Genomic DNA, 20,158 nt, shown 5'->3' on the forward strand with positions numbered 1-20,158 from the left:
GTTCTCCCCAGGATTGGTATGTCTACTGGCTACCAGATCCAGCAAAAAACACTCAAAGACATGGCTACAGAATTGGAGAGGGCCTGTGGTGCAGCAACAATTGCGAAAATGGTGGGGGAAGGGTCGACACCAGCGGGAAAGGCCAGATGGAACAGTTGATGACCTTCCTCAAAGATGAATTTCGACAACAAAGGAAGGAGATGCACGGGAACTAGTCAAAGGCCATTAAGGGAGCAGTAGATCCTCTACGAAGGTTGATGGACCGAAAAGAGAAGTGTTTGAGGCACAAAGGTACGAGAAGTGGAGACGGTGGTATCTGACTGGAGTGACTGGATCGTGTCCTTGGAGGTGCAGATCCTGCAAGTCGCTGAGGGTGAAGGTGGAGGAGCAAGAAAACAGATCCAGGGACAGAATCCATGGATTGTGGGGCTGCCTGAGGGTGTGGAAGGAACGAGCGTCTCAAAATACGTGTCAAGGATGTTGGCCGGGCTGGACAAGGCCACAGAGATGGACAGGGCCCAAGGCAGAGGCCGAGAGCAAGGGAGCCACCACGGGCGGCAATTGTGAGGATGCACAAATTCATGGAGAAGTAGACTGTGAATGGGAGGGGAACCGTGTCCAAATATATCAAGATACGGTGCCGGGCTGGCGAAGAGACGTGCAGGATTCAACAGAGCCAAGGGTGTGTTTACCAAAGGCAGATCTGGTTTGTTGTGTTGTACCCGGCAAAACTGTGGTCACTTTTGAAGGCCCGAGAGTATTACTCTGAAATTCCAGAAGAAGCTAATGACTTCATAAGAGACCATAAACTGGGGAAGAGCTGAGAGTAGGTGTGAGATGGAGGAGCTGCATCTGCAAAGGTTGGAGGTTGTTTCTTTTTTCTCTTGTTTGTTTTTGTTATTGTACTTTGAGGAGTTAGAAGCTTGTACGTTTGTAGTGAGGTACCCCCCCCCCCCCCCCCCCAAACACCACGCTCCCCCCTCGAGCGGGAGTTGCCACGCTGACAGGTAATGTTGGTGAACGGAGGTGAGGTAGGGGAGGATGCCAGGAGAGGTGGCAGGTGGGCGGGTGGGAGAGGAGAATTGTGACATGGCAGAGTTGGAGACTAAGTGTGGTCATGGACGAAGAGGGGGGTAATCTTGGATGGGCCCGATTTAGGGTGGTATTAGAAGGGGCAGAGCTAGAGAGGGATGATGGCGGATTGTAGAGGGGAGTGGAGGCATACGCCTCTGTTAAGAATTGTAACGTGGAATGTCCGGGGGTTAAATGGGCCGATTAAGAGGTTCCGGACTTTTGCGCACCTGAGGAGTTTGAAAGTGGAGGTGATCTTACAGGAGACGGAGCTCCTAGTGAAGAACCATGTTAGGTTGAGGAAGGGAAGGGTGTCTTCCCCGCGCTGGAGCGGTGCCTGGAGGAGGGATAGATTGGGGGATGATCCCACTTCGGGAGGGGTCGGGCTATTGGCGGGAGTTTCCGGGGTCAACAGAAGTTAGCTGACCCACGGAAGTACAATGGAGGACGGTTCGCGGCTGGGAGGGTTCCTAGCCTGGGGGGGAAGGGAGGGGGGGAAAGGGGAATACCGGGTTGCTGCTGGTAGGGTCAAGAAGGAGCTGGTGGGGGCTGGGGGGACAGAGGTGAGGGGTTGTCGCTATGGGGACGGGGTCGGGCAGGGGGTGCTGGCCTGGGGCGGGCAGTCGACGGGCTATGGCTAGCCGACGGGGGAGGGGGCGGGACGCCCTCTGATCCGGTTGGTCACCTGGAATGTGAGAGGGCTGAATGGGCCGGTGAAGCGGTCGAGGGTACTGGCTCACCTGAAGGGGCTAAAGGCAGATGTGGCAACGCTTCAGGAGACCCACCTGAGGGTGGCGGACCAGGTCCGCCTGAGGAAGGGATGGGTGGGGCAGGTTTTCCATTCTGGGTTGGATGTGAAGAACCGGGGAGTGGCGATTCTGGTGGGGAAAAATGTGTTGTTTGAGGCATCAGAGGTGGTGGTGGATAAGGGGGGTAGGTATGTTATGGTTAGGGGCAGGCTACAAGGAGAGAAGGTGGTACTGGCTAGTGTGTATGCCCCAAATTGGGACGATGCGGGCTTTATGAGGCGTATGTTGGGTCGGATCCTGGATCTGGAGGCTGGAGGTCTGATCATAGTGGTGACTTTAATACGGTGTTGGATCCTTCACTGGATCGGTCCAGCTCTAGGACGGGTAGGAGGCCGGCGGCGGCCAAGGTACTAAGAGGGTTTCTGGATCAGATGGGTGGAGTGGATCCATGGAGGTTTGTGAGGCCGAGGGCGCGCGAGTACTCTTTCTTCTCCCACGTACATAGGGTCTACTCTCGGATAGATTTCTTCGTGGTGAGTAGGGGACTGATTCCAAGAGTGGAGGAGGCCGAGTATTCGGCCATTGCAATCTCCGAACCCGCTCCGCATTGGATAGAGTTGGAGATGGGGGAGGTGCGGGACCAACGTCCGTTGTGGCGGTTGGATGTGGGGTTGTTGGCGGAGGAGGTGGTGTGTAGGAGGGTCCGGGCAAGTATTGAGGGGTACCTTGAGGTGAATGATACGGGGGAGGTTCAGGTGGGGATGGTCTGGGAAGCCCTGAAGGCAGTAATTCGTGGGGAGCTGATATCCATCCGGGCACACAGGGAGAGGAGCGAGAGGAGGATGCTGGCTCATCAGCTCCGGAAGCGGGATGCGGCTAAGGAGATTGCTGGAGTGAGAGACAAGAGTGGGAAGGTGGTGCGGAAGGGGGTAGAGGTGAATGAGGTCTTCAAGGACTTTTACGGGGAACTGTACCGGTCGGAGCCAACGGGGGAGAGGAGGGGAATGGAGAGGTTTCTTGACAGGCTTTCTTTCCCGAAGGTGCAGGAGGAGAAGGTGGAGGGGCTGGGTGCGCCGATTGAGCTGGAGGAGCTAGTTAAGGGGATCGGGCAGATGCAGTCAGGGAAGGCACCGGGGCCGGATGGGTTCCTGGTGGAATTTTATAAAAAGTTTGTGGACCTAGTGGGCCCCTTGCTGGTGCGGACACTCAACGAAGCGTGGGAAGGGGGGACTTTGCCCCCCGACGATGTTGCGGGCGCTGATCTCGTTAATTTTAAAGAAGGACAAGGACCCCCAGCAGTGTGGTTCATACAGGCCCATATCTCTCCTCAACGTGGATGCCAAGGTGCTGGCAAAAATCCTGGCCACCAGGATAGAGGACTGTGTGCCAGGGGTTGTGCACGAGGACCAGACAGGTTTTGTGAAGGGAAGGCAGCTGAACACGAGTGTGCAGAGATTGCTGAATGTCATCATGATGCCGGCGATTGAGGGGGAGGCAGAGATAGTGGTGGCGCTGGATGCGGAGAAGGCCTTCGATAGAGTGGAGTGGGGGTACCTATGGGAGGTGTTGGGGAGGTTTGGATTTGGTGAGGGTTCATTAGATGGGTAAGGCTGCTATATGAGGCGTGCGTGGCCACGAATAGGAGGAGGTCGGAGTACTTCCGGCTTTACCGAGGGACCAGGCAGGGTTGCCCCCTGTCCCCCTTGTTGTTTGCACTGGCAATCGAGCCGCTGGCGATGGCGTTGAGAGATTCAGAGAGGTGAAGAGGCTTGGTGCGAGGTGGAGAGGAACATAGGGTGTCGTTGTATGCTGACGACCTGTTACTGTATGTGGCGGATCCGGTGGGAGGGATGCCGGGAGTGATGGAGTTGCTAGCCGAGTTTGGGACCTTTTCAAGTTATAAATTAAACTTAGGCAAGAGCGAGGTGTTTGTGGTGCATCCTGGAGACCAGGAGGAAGGAATTGGTAGGCTCCCGCTTAGGCGGGCAGGGGAGAGCTTTAGGTACCTGGGGGTGCAGGTGGCCAGGGACTGGGGGACTCTTCACAAGCATAACTTCACCAGACTGGTAGATCAGATGGAGGAGGAGTTCAGGAAGTGGGACATGCTGCCATTGTCGTTGGCGGGGAGGGTACAGTCCGTCAAAATGACGGTGCTTCAGGGCAGCACGGTGGCCAAGTGGTTAGCATAACCGCCTCACGGCGCTGAGGTCCCAGGTTCGATCCCGGCTCTGGGTCACTGTCTGTGTGGAGTTTGCACATTCTCCCCGTGTCTGCGTGGGTTTCACCCCCACAACCCAAAAATGTGCCGAGTAGGTGGATTGGCCACGCTAAATTGACCCTTAATTGGAAAAAATAATTGGGTAATCTAAATTTAAAAAAAAAAAAATGACGGTGCTTCCGAGGTTCTTGTTCCTTTTTCAGTGCCTGCCCATCTTCATCCCCAGGGCCTTCTTTATGAGAGTGACCAGCAGTATTCTGAGCTTTGTGTGGGCACATGGGACTCCGAGAGTGAGGAGGGTGTTCCTGAAGCGAGGAAGGGATAGAGGCGGGCTGGCGCTGCCCAACCTTCTGGGGTACTATTGGGCAGCCAATGTGTCAATGGTGCGTAAATGGGTGATGGAGGGGGGAGGGGCGGCGTGGAAAAGAATGGAGATGGCGTCATGTAGAGGTACGAGCCTGGGTGCCATGTTAACGGCACCGTTGCCGCTCTCCCCTAAGAGGTTTACCACAAGCCCGGTGGTGGCGGCGACCCTAAGAATCTGGGGACAGTGGAGACGGCATCGGGGGGAAACAGGGGGCTCGATGGAGGCTCCACTGGGTGGCAACCATCGGTTCATCCCGGGGAACACGGATGGGGGATTCAGGGGTTGGCAAAGGGCGGGCATCAGCAAATTGAGGGACCTGTTTATTGGCGGGAGGTTTGCGGGCCTGGGGGAATTGGAAGATAAATTTGGCCTTCCCCAAGGGAACATGTTCAGATACATGCAGGTAAAGGCGTTTGCTAGGCGACAGGTAGAGGGATTCCCTTTGCTGCCCTCGCAGGGGACGATGGACAGCGTGCTTTCGGGGGTGTGGGTAGGAGAGGGGAAGGTGTCTGACATCTATAAGGTAATGCAGGAGGTGGAGGAGTCGTCAGTGGAGGAGCTGAAGGCTAAATGGGAGGAGGAACTCGGGGAGCAGATAGAGGACGGGACTTGGGCGGAGGCCTTGGAGAGAGTCAACTCTTCCTCCTCATGTGCGAGGCTTAGTCTCATCCAATTTAAGGTGCTGCACCGGGCCCACATGTCCGGGACTAGGATGAGTAGGTTTCTTTGGGGGTGAGGACAGGTGCACCAGATGTTCGGGGAGTCCAGCGAACCACGCCCATATGTTCTGGGCATGCCCAGCACTGGAAGAATTCTGGAAGGGGGTGGCGGGGACGGTGTCGAGGGTGGTTGGATCCAGGGTCAAAACAGGGTGGGGACTCGCGATTTTTGGAGTTGCGGTAGAGCCGGGAGTGCAGGAGGCGAAAGAGGCCGGTGTCCTGGCCTTTGCTTCCCTCGTAGCCCGACGAAGGATTCTGTTACAATGGAAGGATGCAAGGCCCCCAAGCGTGCAGACCTGGATCAGTGACATGGCGGGATTTATAAAATTGGAAAAGGTCAAATTTGCCCTGAGAGGATCAATACAAGGGTTCTATAAACGATGGCAGCCTTTTCTGGACTTCCTGGCTCAGAGATAGGTAACTTGGTCAATAGCAGCAGCAACCCGAGGGGGGGAGGGGGGGGGAGGGGGGCGGGGGGGTGCATTATTGTAGTGTTTATTCTGTAACTTTATAGTGTGTTAATTTGCGTTGTTGTTAAAATGCTGGGTTGTTCAAGGGGATGGGGCGAATGTATATGATTGTTAATATTATTGTTATTTTCGGTATTTTACTAAGGTGCGTCAATGTTGTATAAAATCAAAATTTTTCAATAAAAATTATTTTTTTAAAAAGAGGAAGGGAAGGGTGGGACAGGTATTCCACTCGGGGTTTGACTCAAAATCATGGGGAGTGGCCATTTTGGTGAACAAAAGAATGGAGTTTGTGAGGGCCAAGGAAGTGCGGGACCCGGGAAGAAGATATGTGATTGTGAGTGGGGTGCTGGAGGGGATGCCGGTGGTACTAGTCAACATATATGTGCTGAATTGGGATGTGAGGTTTGTGAGGGGTTTGCTGGATCTGGATTCGCACCAATTGATTATGGGTGGAGATTTTAATTGCGTGATGGAACCGAGGGTGAAAAGGTCTAGCCCAAAGTCAACGGAAAAGTTGAGGATGTCGAAGGAGTTGGGAAGGTTGGTGAGTCGGGCGGTGTTGTTGGGGATGGTGGGGGCAGAGTATGCGGGAATTGTGATATCCGATCATGCGCCGTATTGGCTGGAAGTGAGGCTCAGTGAGAGTCAGGTGCAGAGGCCAGGGTGGAAGCTGGATTCGGGTTTGCTGGCAGATAAGGGGTTCTGTAAAAAGGTGAGGTCTGCGATTAGGAAGTGCATGGAAATCAATCAGAACGGGGAGGTGTCGGCAGCCACATTCTGGGAGGCGTTGAAGGCGGTGATCCGAAGGGAGATTATCTCATTCCAGCCACACAGAGACAGGAGGAGGAGCATGGACGGTTGTAGATGGGAGTCGAGGTGGATAGAAGATGCGCAGGGGCCCCCACTAAAGAGTTGCTGGCTAAAAGGAAGAGGTTGCAAGGGCAGTTCAATAGATTGACAACGGGAAGGGGAGTGGAGCACTAAGGAAGGCAAAGGGGGTGCAATACGGATATGGGGTATGGGGAGAAAGTGAACTGCATGCTGGCCCACTGGCTGAGGAGGCAGGCTGCGTCCAGGGAAATTGTAAAGGTGCAAACAGAGAAGGGGGAGGTCGTGTCAGAACCAGGGAGGATAATGAGGTGATATGGGTATTATGAAAAATTGTACAGGGTGGAGCCGGGTGGAGAGAGGATGTAGGACGGTTCCTGGATGAATTGGAGTTTCCACGGCAGGCATTGGAGGAGCCTTTGGGGCTGAGGGAGGTGATTAAATAACATTAGGTGGATGAAGTCAGGGAAAGCTCTGGGGCCGAATGGCTTTCCAGTGGAGTTCTATAAGGCCTTTACAATAGAGTTGGCACCATATTTGTTGGGGATGTTTACAGGAGCATTGGAGAAGGTAGAGCTGCAAGACACACTGACACAGGTATCGATCACGCAAATCCCAAAGAATGGGAAATGGAGTGTGGGTCAGAAAGGCCCATTTCGTTGATGAACACAGACGTGAATGTGGTGGCTACGTTGATGTCGGGAACCCAAGGGGAGAGGAGGAGGACATGGGGCGGTTTGTGGATGAGCTGGAGTTTCCCCAGGTGGAGGATGCAAAGAGGCTGGCATTGGAGGAGCCCCTGGGTATGAGGGAGGTACTGGATAGTATCAAGGGTATGAAGTCAGGGAAGGCCCCTGGGCCGGATGGGTACCCGGCGGAATTTTATAAGGAATTTGTGACGGACCTGGCCCCACATCTGTTGGGGGCATTTAATGAAGCGCTGGAGAAGGGGGAGCTGCCAGCGACGATGACGAGGCAGTAATCACGCTAACCCAAAAAAGGGGAAGGACCCGGTAGTATGCGGGTCATATAGGCCCATATCTCTATTGAACATGGATGTAAAAGTATTGGCTAACTTGTTGGGGCACGAAGGATGGAGGATTGTGCCCCAAGGGTGGTTGCAGAAGATCAAACAGGCTTTGTGAAGGGCAGGCAGCTCGCAAGTAATATAAGATGGCTGTTGAATATAGTGATGAATCCGTTGGGGGCTCTGGTACCGGAGGTGGTGGTGTCCATGGACGTGGAGAAGGCATTTGATCAGATGGAGTGGCAGTATTTAGACCATAAGACATGGGAACACAATTAGGCCACTCAGCCCATCGAGGCTGTTCCACCATTCAACCATGGTTGATATTTTCTCATCCCCATTCTCCTGCCTTCTCCCCAACCCCTGAACACCTTATTAATCAAGAACCTATTGGGGACTTCCGGTGACGGCGGGCGGGAGGCAGCCGCGCGTTGGAGGGCTCCCGTTCGGGAACGGCATTGTCGGGGGGTAACGCCCAGTCCTAAGGGCAGCGGAGGCAACAAAAGTCGGGAGACAGCACCGTGGGGGGGGGGGGGGGGGGGGGGGGGGGGGGGGGATGTCGAAGATCAGCAAAGAAACGGCCGTGAAAAAAGCAACTGAAAGTCCGTCAGGAGTGGAAAGGTCACCACGGGGTCAGTAAAGAAAATGGAGGCTGGAGCACCAGGGGAGGCCGCATTGCTTACGGCTGAAGAAATAACTAAGGTGATGACCGTGGAAGTCAAAAAGCAGTTTACAAAACACATGGAGGCAATGAGGAAGGAAATGGGGCGGTTTTGAAAGTGCTGGTGGAGGAGGCAATTACCCCGGTGAGGACGGCGGTGGCGAGCGCAGTGGCGGAGGTGCGGGAGCAAGGCAAGGTGCTGAAGGAATTGGAAGAGACATTACTGCAGCACAGTGGTCAACTTACCTCGATGGGGAAGGAGATGCGGAAGGTGCTAGAGATCAACAAGGATCTGCGAGGCAAAATGGAAGACCTGGAAAACAGATCCAGGCGACTGAATTTGAGGATTGTGGGGCTGCCCGAAGGAGTGGAAGGACAGAGGCCGACTGAGTATTTTGCCACGATGTTGGCGAAACTATTGGGGGAGGGGGAGGATCCCTCCCGATATGAGCTGGAATGGGCTCATTGGTCTTGGACGCCTGTACCAAAAGCGAGTGAGCCACCAAGAGTCGTGACTCTGTGCTTCCGTAGGTACAGTGTGAAGGAGAAGGTCCCGTGCTGAGCTAAGCAGAAGTGGGTGGTGCAGTGTGCTGGAGCTGGTATACGTGTATACCAGGACTTTACGGTGGAGCTGGCGAGGAGGCAGGCTGCCTTCAACCGGGTGAAGAAGGCACTGTTCATTAGCAAGGCGCAGTGCGGCATTGTATATCCAGCAAAGCTGAGGGTGACCTACAAGTACAAGGACTTTTATTTTGGGACGGCGGAAGCAGCGGAGGAGTTTGCGAAGGCAGAAGGACTGTGGCAGAATTGAGAAATGGTCTTGTACCGATGTAGCTTCATGACTCTATTTTTTCTGTTTTCTTGTTTCACTGCGTGCTGGTGTATGGGCTATAGGAGCCAACGTTGTATATATTGGACAAGAGGAGAAATGAGACTTTCAGTCGTAATGAAGGTTCTTTGGGGTGTGGGTGTGTATGCGGGGTTTGTGTGCTAAAGGGGACTTCTGGGTTTTTCCTGGGGCCGGGCAAGAGGGAAAGAGACCCGGGCGGGGGCCTCCACGCTGGCCGGTTTAAGCTGGCCAGTGAACGGGGGTGAGTTGGGGGAGGGGCTGCGGCCATCGGAGCCTGGCAGAACAGGGTCCGAGGGGTCTAGACGGGGTGGAAAGTTGGGGGAAAGGAACCGAGGTTTGGAGGGAGGATTTTTACCAGTGGAAGTGGAGGGGAGGAGTTTTTTTTAGGGGGGGGGGGGGGGGAGTTTACAACTCTTGGGTGTCATTTACGGTACTCTTTCGGAGGTTGGATGGCACTGAGCGTTGTCGTGGTGGGGGGGAACACTCTATAGGTTAATGGTGACCATGGGCGATTCCGGACTCCTTTCTCTTTTTCGCCTTTATTTTTCCACCGTGGGTTTGTTTTATTTGATGCATATATTGACAGGTGGGTCGTTAGTTGGGGTGGTGGGAGGATGGGATCGTTGTTGATGTTAAGGGTATTGACTTTGTATCTGTTACCATTTACAGCTTGTTGGTGGGGTGTAAGTTTTGAAGGAAAATGTGAAAATGGAGAATAAAAACACTTCAAAGAGTTCCACAGATTCACCACCCTCTGGCTGAAGAAATTCCCCTCATCCCTGTTTAAAGGATCGTCCCTTCAGTCTGAGATTGTGTCCTCTGGTTCTAGTTTTTCCTACAAGTGGAAACATCCTCTCCACGTCCACTCTATCCAGGCCTCGTAGTATCCTGTAAGTTTCAATAAGATCCCCCTCATCCTCCAACGAGTATAGACCCAGAGTCTATACTCCAACGAGTATAGACCCAGAGTCCTCAACCGTTCCTCATATGACAAGCTCTTCATTCCAGGGATCATTATTGTGAACCTCCTTTGGACCCTTTCCAAGGCCAGCACGTCATTCCTTAGATACGGGGCCCAAAACTACTCACAATACTCCAAATGGAGATGACCAGAGCCTGATACAACCTCAGAAGTACATCCCTGGTCTTGTATTCTAGCCCTCTTGACATGAATGCTAACATTGCATTTGCCTTCTTAACGGCCGACTGAACCTGCACGTTAACCGTAAGAGTCAACGGTGGATGCATGGAATCAGTTGAGGAAGCATTTTAGCGTGGAAGGGATACTGGTGTTAACGCCGCTGTGCGAGAAACATGGGTTTGAGTCCGGGGTATGGAGGGAAGTGGGGCTGGCCAAGGTGAGGGATCTCTATTTGGAGGAAGGGTTCGCCAGTCTAGAGGAGCTAAGGGAGAGGGTAGAGCTGCCGAGGGGGAATGAGTTCAGGTATCTGCAGGTTAGGGACTTTGCGCAAAATGTCTGCAGGATGTTCCTTCGGTTGCCAGGATACACCTTGCTGGAGCGACTGCTGCTTCCGGATGTGGAAGGGGAGGGAAGAATTGGGGATATATACACAAGTGGCTGGGGGAGCAGGGCGGCGAGCGGGTGGTGAAGATCAAGGAGAAATGGGATGGGGAGTTGGGAGGGAAAATCAATTGGGAAGTATGGAGTGAGGCACTGCGTAGGGTAAACGGGACCTCCTTGTGTGCAAGGATGAGCCTGATACAGTTTAAGGTAGTGCACAGGATGCATATGACTCGGGCTAAAATGAGTGGGTTCTTTCAGGGGGTACAGATGAGTGTGAGAGGTGTGGGCAGGGGCCAACGAATCACAAGCACATGTTTTGGGGTTGCGCAAAATTGAGAAGATTCTGGGCGGGAGTGTTCGCGGTCTTAGCCAGGATAGTGGTGGAGGACCTGGACCCTTTGGTGGCAATATTTGGGGTTTCAGAGAAGCCAGAGCTCATGAAGAGGAGGAAGGCAGATGTCGTGGCCTTCACCTCTCTGATTGCACGGCAGCAAATTTTAGTGGAGTGGCAGTCGGCATCGCCACCAGGGGTAGCGGCTTAGTTAGGTGACTTGTGCAACATCCTGCGGTTGGAGAAGATAAAATATGTGTTAAGGGGCTCTGCAGAGTGGTTCGAGAAAAGGTGGGGTGTTTCCATTTAAGGCAGGTGGGGAAAGGTTCAGGTACTTGGGGAATCAGGGGACGAGGGAATGGTCTACGATGCACAAGTAGAATTTGACGTTGGTGGAGGAGATATGAAGGGATTTAAGAGGTGAGACACACAACACCTGACATTGGCAGGGAGTGTGCAGGTTGTGAAAATAAATTTGCTGCTACGGTTCCTGTTTGTTTTCCAGACCCTTCCGATCTTTCTCCCAAAGGCCTTCTTTGGAGACGGCGATTTCGGAGTTTATATAGGCGGGGAAGGTGCCGAGGGTAGAGGGCCCTGCTGTAGAGGCAGAAAATGTGGCTGGTGCTCCCGAACCTGCTGCACTACTAATGGGCACGTTTAAGGTGAGGGAGATGGATGGCATGTTTGGGAAGTGGAGAGAGGTGGGACTGGAGAGGGTGAGGGACTTGTATCTAGAAGGGCAGTTTGCAGGTCTGGATGAGTTGTGGTAGAGGTTTGAGTTGCCAAGGGAGTCAATTTAGATATATGCAGGTGCGGAACTTGGCAAGGAGTGGAGGGCGTTTCCCATATTGCAGGGGTATACCCTATTGGAGCAACTACTGCTCCCGGACAAGTTGGAAGAGGATAGGATTGAGGGCATATATGGGTGGTGGTGGTTTTGGGGGGGGGGGGTTCGCAAGTGGTGAGGATTAAGAGCGTGGGAGGAAGAGTTGGGGGAGAAATAGACTGGGGTCTGGAGCAGTGTGTAGGGCGAATTCAACCTCTTCTTGTGCAAGGATGGGCTTGATTCAGTTTATGCTAATGCATAGGACTCGGGCGAGGGTGAGTGGGTTCTTTCAAGGGGTGGCCGAAGCATACAAGAAGTTTGGGCAAGGATCAGCAAATCATGCGCACATGTTCTAGGGTTGCAAGAAGCTGGAGAGGTACTGGGAAGTGTTGTTCAGGACTTTGTCTAACATTTTGGGGGTGGAGGTTCAGGCTGGGCCCGATAGTGTCGATCTTTGTTGTATCGGAAATGCCGGGGCTGATGTTGTGGCCTTCACCTAATTGCCAGGCGAGGGATCTTGCTGAATTGGAGGTCGGATACGCCGCCAGAGGTGGTCATCTGGCTGTATGGTCCGTATGGCTTTCTTCAGTTGAAAAAGATCAAATTTGAGTTGAGAGGGTGGGAGGAGGGCTTTGAGACACGGTGGGGGCTGTTCATGACAATGTTTGAGCAACTGTTCGTCGCGGGGGATGGGGGAGGGTAGGCGGTAAAATGTGGAAAAATTGTGCGAACTGTGGATTGTGAGGTTGTGGAGTGTGTTGTTGTATATGTTACTGTTTTTACATATTTGTAAGAAAATACACTTTTTTAAAAATAATTTTGAACTGCAATTGCAACACACTCTGCACCCTGGTCCCATTTGGTCAATCTTGGCATACGTCATTTAAAAGGGAGATAAATCACTTGGTTGCATGGTGTACTGAAAACAACCTCTCTCTAAATGTCGGATAGACCAAGGAACTGATGATCGACTTCAGGAAGCATAGCTCGACACACACTCCCATCTGCATCAATGGCTGCAAAGTGGAGATGGTCGATGGCTTTAAGTTTCTGGGGGTCACCAACAGTCTGTCCTGGTCCACTCACGTTGATGCAACAGTCAAGAAAGTCCAACATCTCTATTTCCTACGGAAGCTAAAGAAATTCGGCATGTCTGCATCGACTCTCACAAACTTCTACGATAGAGAGCATCCTATCCGGCTGCATCACAGCTTGGTATGGCAACTGCTCAGTCCAAAATCGCAAGATACTGCAGAGTGTGGTGAACTCAGGTCAGTGCATCACACAAGCTTGCCACTCCCACATTGATTCTGTATACACCTCCCGCTGGCTCAGGAAGGCAGACAGCATGATCAGAGACCCCTCCCACCCAGGCATTGCCTTCTTTCAGACCCTTCCATCAGGCAGAAGGTACAGAAGTCTGAAGACCCGCACATCCAGACATATGAACAGCTTCAAGACTCTCAACAACGCCCCCTCGGACTGATCTATTCCCTGTAAGAACACTATTCACAACGCCCTATGCTGCTCTTGCTCATGTATTTGCTTTGTTTGGCCCCTTGTTCCGCACTGTAACCAATCATTGTTTGTCGATGTACTCTGTTGATTATTCTTTTTGTCTACTATGTACGTACTGTGTACGTTCCCTCAGCCACAGAAAAATATTTTTCACTGAACTTCGGTACATGTGACAATAAATCAAATCAAAACAAGAGATGTTTTATCTCCTCAATGACAGTGCTCTAAAATGACACCAAGGACGTAGAAAACAAGTGTTTAACCTTTTTGATGCCCTTACCACCCAGACAGTCACTTGCAGGAATCCAATGTGATCCATGGGGGCTGTTTTTATTCAGCAACAGTGTGGTAAACCACTGTAGTATATTATATGTGTATTGTGGTAAACTGATACTGTATTACATGTAATCTGGTAAACCACTGCTTGATGGCTCCGCCTCCCCTCGGGCTCGGTATAAAGGTGGCTGGTCTTAGTCTCTGCCGCAATTCGGGATCAGAGGCCAGGAGGCTTTCTGTTTAGCTTACTAAAGCCTCAGTTACGTTCACTACTCGTCTTGTGTTCATTGATGGCACATCAATTTAATAAGCTAAACTTCTAAGATGAATTCATCACCTGGAACTGGACCCACAGGCAGCCGACGCCACTGCAACATTCGAGCACTGGCTAAGCTGCTTTGAAGCATACCTCGGATATTCCACCGAAGACTTCACCGACCTCCAAAAGCAGCAGATACTCAACGCCGAGTGAGCCCGCAAGTTTTCCTTCTCATCAGGGAAGCCCCCTCGTATACGGAGGCGATAATGCTGCTGAAGGGACAATATGTAAAGTCTGTAAACGAGGTGTGTGCTAGGCACCTTCTTGCCACGAGGCGACAATGCCCTGGGGAATCACAAGCCGAATTCCTGCATGCCTTGCGGGTACTCGGCCAGAACTGTGCTTGCCAGGCTGTATCGGCTACCCAACACACGGAGCTGTTGATCAGGGATGCCTATGTTGCAAGCATTAAATCAAACTACATCTGCCAGCAATTGCTAGAAGGGGGTACACTCGACCTCCCAGAGACAGTACAGCTCTCAAACTCGCTGGTAGTGGCCTTCCAGAACATGGAGGTCTACACCTCCGACCACACGGCACCTTCATGGACCTCGTGGGCGCCGCCATCATCCGACTCGAGTGCGGTGCAAGCCTGTGCCACGCAGCAGCCCACCAACACCGGAAGCCCGAAGTGCTACTTTTGCGGCCAGGGTAAGCATCCCAGACAACGCTGCCCTGCACGGAATGCGGCTTGCAATGGGTGTGGAAGGAAGGGCCACTTTGCGAAAGCCTGCCAGGCCCAATCTCTCCCTAAATCTCCTAGGCCCAGCAGCGCTGCCTGCTGCCCGTCCGGGCCACCCCCAACTGCCACGCCACACACCATGTGCGACCCATGGGCGCCGCCATCTTCGATTTCGCCCGCCATGCAATCTCTGACGCCATCTCTAACGCCAACTCTGATACCATCTCTGATGCCACCCGCGACCCATGGCGGCCGGCACCTTGGGACCACTCCGCAGCCTCCCGGGAACCCTGCTCACCCGGTCGTACGCTGGCCGCCGCTACCTCCGACCGGCTACCCATCACCTTCCGAAGCTCGCCTCCATCACGCTTGACCAGTCCCGGCCTCATCACCTCACAAAATCTATGATGACCGTCCGGATCAACGGGCACGAGATGGCCTGCCTTTTCGACTCTGGGAGCACAGACGGCTTCATACACCCAGATACGGTAAGGCGCTGCTCCCTTCCAATGTTACCCGCAACCCAGAAAATCTCCCTGGCTTCCGGAGTAGCAATCCGGGGGTACTGTGTCGCGACCCTTATGGTATAAAGTGTAGAGTACACTAACTTTAAACTCTACATCCTTCCCCATCTCTGCCACCTCCAAAGCCTTACTTTAAAGTTCGGTGGACCACTGCCCCCCCTCAACGTCTGTAGCCTCGCGACCCTTAAGGTCGCCCCACCCTCGCTCTTCGCTAAACTCACCCCAGACTGTAAGCCCGTCGCTACTAGGGTCAGACGATACAGTGCCCGGGACAGGGCGTTTATCAGGTCGGAGGTCCAGCGACTCCTATGAGAGGGGATCATTGAGGCTAGTGCTAGCCCCTGGAGAGCCCAAGTGGTGGTCGTCAAGACTGGGCGAAGCACTGGATGGTCATCAACTACAGTCAGACCATCAACCGGTACACGCAGCTCGATGCATACCCCCTCCCCCGCATATCTGACATGGTCAACCAGATTGCGCAGTATCGAGTCTTCTCCACAGTTGACTTGAAGTCCACGTACCACCAGCTCCCTATCAGCCCGGAGGACCGCCAATACTCTGCCTTTGAGGCAGATAGCTACCTCTACCACTTCCTCAGGGTTCCCTTCGGCGTCACCAATGGGGTCTCGGTCTTCCAACGGGAAATAGACCGAATGGTTGACCAGTACAGGCTGCAGGCCACATTCCTGTACTTAGATAATGTCACCACCTGCGGCCATGACCAGCAGAACCATGACGAAAACCTCCGGCACTTCCTCCACCCGCTAAACTCCTTAACCTCACCAACAATAAGGAGAAATGTGCTTTCCGCACAACCCGCTTAGCCATCCTTGGCTACGTTGTGGAAAACGGAGTCCTAGGGCCCGACCCCGACCGCATGTGCCCCCTCATGGAACGCCCCCTCCCCCAAGGCCCTGAAGAGATGCGTGGGGTTCTTCTCTTACTATGCCCAGTGGATCCCCAATTATGCGGCCAAGGCCCGTTCACTTATTAAATCCACCATTTATCCCCTGACGGCTGAGGCCCGTCTGGCCTTCAACCACATCAAGGCATATAATGCCAAATCCTCGATGCACACGCTGTGGACGAGTCCATTCAGTTCCAGGTGGAGAGCAATGCATCAGACTTTGCTCTGGTTGCTACCCTCAACCAGGTGGGCAGGCCCGTGGCTTTCTTCTCCCGTACCCTCCATGCCTCTGAAATTCGACACTCCTCCATTGAAAAGGAAGCCCAAGCCATTGTAGAAGCTGTGCAACACTGGAGGCATTACCTGGCCGGCAGGCGATTCACTCTCCTCACTGACCAACGGTCGGTTAACTTCATGTTTAACAATACACAGCGGGGCAAAATCAAGAACGACAAGATTCTGAGGTGGATGATCGAGCTGTCCAGCTACAACTACGAGATCTTGTACCGACCGGGGAAGCCCCCAGATGCTCTATCCCATGGTACATGTGCTAGCGCACAAGTAGACCGACTTCGGGCCCTCCACAATGAACTCTGTCACCCGGGGGGGTCACCCGTTTTTTTCACTTTATCAAGGCTCGCAACCTGCCTTACTCCATCGAGGAGGTCAGGACCGTGACCAGGGACTGCCAGATCTGCGCGGAGTGCAAACCGCACTTCTATGGGCCAGACAGAGCGCACCTCGTAAAGGCCTCTCGCCCCTTTGAGCGCCTCAGCATCGACTTCAAAGGGCCCCTCCCCTCCACTGACTGTAACGTGTACTTCCTCAACATCGTTGATGAGTATCAAGATTCCCCTTTGCCATCCCATGCACTGACATGACCTCTGCCACCGTCATAAAAGCCCTGCACAGTCTCTTCACCTTGTTCGGGTTCCCTACCTACATCCATAGCGATCGGGGTTCCTCCTTCATGAGCAACGAGTTGCATCAGTTCCTGCTTAACAAGGGCATTGCCTCAAGCAGGACGACAAGTTGCAACCCCCGGGGCAACAGACAGGTGGAGAGGGAGAACGCGATGGTCTGGAAGGCTGTCCTCCTGGCCCTACGATCTAGAAGTCTCCCACTGGCAGGAGGTCCTCCCCGATGTGCTCCACTCCATCCGGTCGCTTTTGTGCATTGCCACCAATGAGACCCCTCATGAATGTATGTTTGCCTTCCCCAGGAAGGCCACCACCGGGGTCTTGCTCCCATCTTGGCTGACAGTCCCAGGGCCCGTCCTCCTTCGGAAGCATGCGAGGAGTCATGAATCAGATCCCCTCGTCGAGAAGGTCGTGCTCCTCCATGCCAATCCACAACATGCCTACATGGCACATCATGACGGGCGACAGGACACGGTCTCCCTCCGGGATTTGTCACCTGCAGGTTCCCCAGCGACCATCACCACCATCCCCGACCCTACACCGTCTGCCTCCACCACTGCTCAGCTACTTCAAGATCTGGCACCCGTAGGCCCACCGGCGACCATCACCACCACCCCCACCCATACACCGCTACCCCAAGAACAACTGGGTGAAGAGGACAACATGCTTCCGGACGCGCAGGTCTCGACACCGGTGCCCACACCACAGCCGGGACTGAGGCAATCATGGCGGAAGGTCAAGGCCCCCGACAGACTTGATCTTTAGGTCCACTTCACCCCCGCTGGAGTCTTATTTTAACAGGGGGTGAATGTGGTAAACCACTGTAGTATATTATATGTGTATTGTGGTAAACTGCTACTGTATTACATGTAATCTGGTAAACCACTGCCTGATGGCTCCGCCTCCCCTCGGGCTCGGTATAAAGGTGGCTGGTCTCCGCCTCTGCCGCAGTTCGGGATCAGAGGCCAGGCTTTCTGTTTAGCTTATTAAAGCCTCAGTTACGTTCACTACTCGTCTTGTGTTCATTGATGGCACATCAAACAGAAAAACTAAATAAGTACTTGGGAAAGGTTCCCGCCATAGTCTTCCAGAAGGGAAGTTTCACAGGAGTGCAGTCAATGAGCACATTAAAATGTTCAACAGAGTTTCCTTAAATGAAGTTTAGGGGGCACAAAGATAAAGGTTTGTAGAAGACTGTTTCTTGGGATAAAGGAAGCCCGTTGAGGTGGGGCTGCTGGTAACTCTTCGAGCTTGTTCACTTTTGGGCGTCATGCGTTTAAAAATATTTAATTGTTCATTCAAAATTTTAATGGCAACGTTATGGGCTTTTCTTCGGTTCCGGAGAATGTATGTGCCAGCCCAGTGGCGTGATTTGTGGAACACAAGTGTCTCACAATCAATTGCTTGCAGAAAATTGAATTAACAGCTGTTGAACTTCCTCAAGCAGGGTAACGTTTTTAGCTGTACACCAGCCCAAAGTGTCTGCACCATACGCCAAGTGTAGTCTAACCAATGTCTGGTGTGGTACAGCATTTCCTTTATTGTAGTTGAAGAGTGATGGGAGGTTCTGTTTCACGAACCGAATTTTTAAAAGGTCGATTGGCATGTGAAATAATGCACGGTTATGGTGCCCTAGAAGGCCCTGCCTTTCCGAGTAAATATCCGGTGTAGTTTTCCCCTTGGCTTTATTTGTCAATCATGCAGCAAAGCTGAGCAGATAGCGGCTCTGAACAGCAGCAAGCACCCGAGTCAAAAAAAAGCACACAGGGACAAGTCACTCGTGCCGAAAACAAACCCCACCCGGTGAAGGAGACTTGTACATACCATCACTGCGATTTCCATTTTGAAGCACGGTACAAATATTATTCATATTCACAGGGAACACAACTGCGACGCTCCTTCCGGCCCAGGGCTCCTTCCCCAAGATGGCGCCGCCAAACGTCCAGGGCCGGGAGAGGGCTGCGCATGCGTGTCCCCGGGACAGCCTGCCACCATACGTCACGTGAAAGAAAAAGATGCCGCACTATTGCAAGAGTGCAAATATATCACCCTTCACATTATAAATGTACTGCACATCAAGGACTGAAAATATAATGTAGTACACAAGGACAAAGCATATGTCATCATAGCATACATTATAAATGCACAACAGGGATTGCAAATATGTAAAGAACACGTTATAAATATACTGCAAACAAGGATTCAGCAAATATACAGTACACACTATAAATATACAGCATACGAATGATGCAGCAAATATATAGTACACACTATAAATATACTGCACAAGAAATCAGCAACTTTTTCTAAATTAATTTACAGGTTGTGGATATCGCTGGCTCGGCCTACATTTATCTGTGTCTGTGTGGAGTTTGCACGCTCTCCCCGTGTCTGCATGGGATTCCTCCGGGTGCTCCGGTTTCCTCCCACAGTCCAAAGATGTGCAGGTTAGGTGGATTGGCCATGCTAAATTACCCCTTAGTATCCAGTTAGGTAGAGTTACTCAGTTATGGGGATAGGGTGGAAGTGTTGACCTTGGGTAGGGTGCTCTTTCCAACGGCCGGATCAGACTCAATGGGCCGAATGGCCTCCTTCTGCACTGTAGGGTTCTGTGATCCCTCATTTCCCTTCAGAAGATGGTGGTAAGCAGCTTTCTTGAACCGCTGAGCCCCTGAGGTGTAGATGCACCCATTACGGGGGGTAATTCCAGGATTTTGACCCAGGAACAGTGAAGAAACGGTGATATATTTCCAAGTAAGGATGATGAGTGACTTGGAGGAGAACTTCCAGGTGACGTTGCTCTCAAGTATCTGCTGCTCTTGATCTTCAAATGGTAGTGATCTTGAATTTGGAGGCGCTCCCTAAGACACCTTGGTGATTTCATGCAGTGCATCTTGTAAATAGATGGTACATACGCTGCCACTGTTCATCGGTTGTGGAGGGATTGAATGGTTGTGGAAGGGGTAGCAATCAAGTGGGCTGCTTTATCCTGGATGGTGTCAAACTTCTTGAGAGTGTTCTTGGAGCTGCATTCAACCTGGCTGCAGGTGAATCACCTGAGAAAGGAGCTGTGCTCCGAAAGCTAGTGATTCAAAACAAACCTGTTGGACTTTAACCTGGTGTTGTAAGACTTCTTACTGTGCCCACTCCAGTCCAACGGCGACATCTCCACATCACTGTAGATGGTAGACAGGGTTTGGGGGACCAGGATGAGTTACTCGCAGCAGGAATCCTAGCCTTTGACCTTTTCTGATAGCCACAGTATTTATATGACTAGTCCAGTTCAGTTTCTGGTCAATGGTAACTCCCAGGATGCTGAAAGTGCAGCATTCAGTGATGGTAATGCTTCCCAAGGGCCGATAGTTAA

The 20,158-nt window shown here is 52.5% G+C and overlaps 1 protein-coding gene across 4 annotated transcripts in view; it reads right to left on the bottom strand.

Annotated features, from left to right (window-relative positions):
- atg4c (autophagy related 4C, cysteine peptidase) overlaps nt 1-18,735 on the bottom strand; it is a 118,718-nt gene extending 99,983 nt beyond the window's left edge. For all 4 annotated transcript variants that reach the window (XM_038794507.1, XM_038794506.1, XM_038794505.1 and 1 more), the window contains exon 1: nt 18,616-18,735. The gene's annotated coding sequence lies outside the window, so the exon portion shown is untranslated. The remainder of the gene's footprint in view (nt 1-18,615) is intronic.
- Between the last annotated feature and the right edge of the window lie 1,423 nt (nt 18,736-20,158).

Source organism: Scyliorhinus canicula, chromosome 4, assembly GCF_902713615.1.
Source record: "Scyliorhinus canicula chromosome 4, sScyCan1.1, whole genome shotgun sequence".
NCBI lineage: Eukaryota > Metazoa > Chordata > Chondrichthyes > Carcharhiniformes > Scyliorhinidae > Scyliorhinus > Scyliorhinus canicula.